The following is a 207-nucleotide window of genomic DNA, read 5'->3' as shown; positions in this document are numbered from 1 at the left end:
TATCGCAGACTTCACCTGTGTTACAGTCCACTTGTATTACAGTCCTGTACTTCACATTATAGAGTCCCACAGCTCGGAGATAGGCCCACAGACCAGCTCATCCATGACGAACAACATACCTTTCGTCCCACTTGCCCGCATGAGACCCAGACCCCTCCAATCACCTCCCACCCGTGGTTATCCAAGTGTCTCGGGCAGCTCACTCCG

Source organism: Narcine bancroftii, chromosome 6 (genome assembly GCF_036971445.1).
Source record: "Narcine bancroftii isolate sNarBan1 chromosome 6, sNarBan1.hap1, whole genome shotgun sequence".
In the NCBI taxonomy this organism is placed as follows: Eukaryota; Metazoa; Chordata; class Chondrichthyes; order Torpediniformes; family Narcinidae; genus Narcine; species Narcine bancroftii.
Note: the sequence above shows the minus strand (reverse complement) of the source record.